Here is a 279-nt window from a genome sequence, read left to right as displayed (position 1 = left end):
GCTGGGCAAGGCAACCGCAGAGTTTGGAAATCTTGGGTCTTTAGAAGAAAACAAAGCCATGACCCCCAGGGGGAGGGGTTGGAGTCTGGGGCAGGGCCAGCGGAGTGTGAGGGAGCTGGTGAAGGTTGGTGCCCTCCGAAGCCACCTTCAAAGGGTCCTGGTGAAGGAGATACCCCCAAGGTCAAGCCGTCAGCCAGTCAGTAGCACAGAGAGGTGTTTCCAGGGTGACCAGGTGGCTCTGGCTAAAACATGAGGGAAGTTAGGTTGGTTTGGGGGAAC

This window comes from Myotis myotis, unplaced genomic scaffold (assembly GCF_014108235.1).
Source record: "Myotis myotis isolate mMyoMyo1 unplaced genomic scaffold, mMyoMyo1.p scaffold_m19_p_6, whole genome shotgun sequence".
Classification (NCBI taxonomy): domain Eukaryota; kingdom Metazoa; phylum Chordata; class Mammalia; order Chiroptera; family Vespertilionidae; genus Myotis; species Myotis myotis.
Note: the sequence above shows the minus strand (reverse complement) of the source record.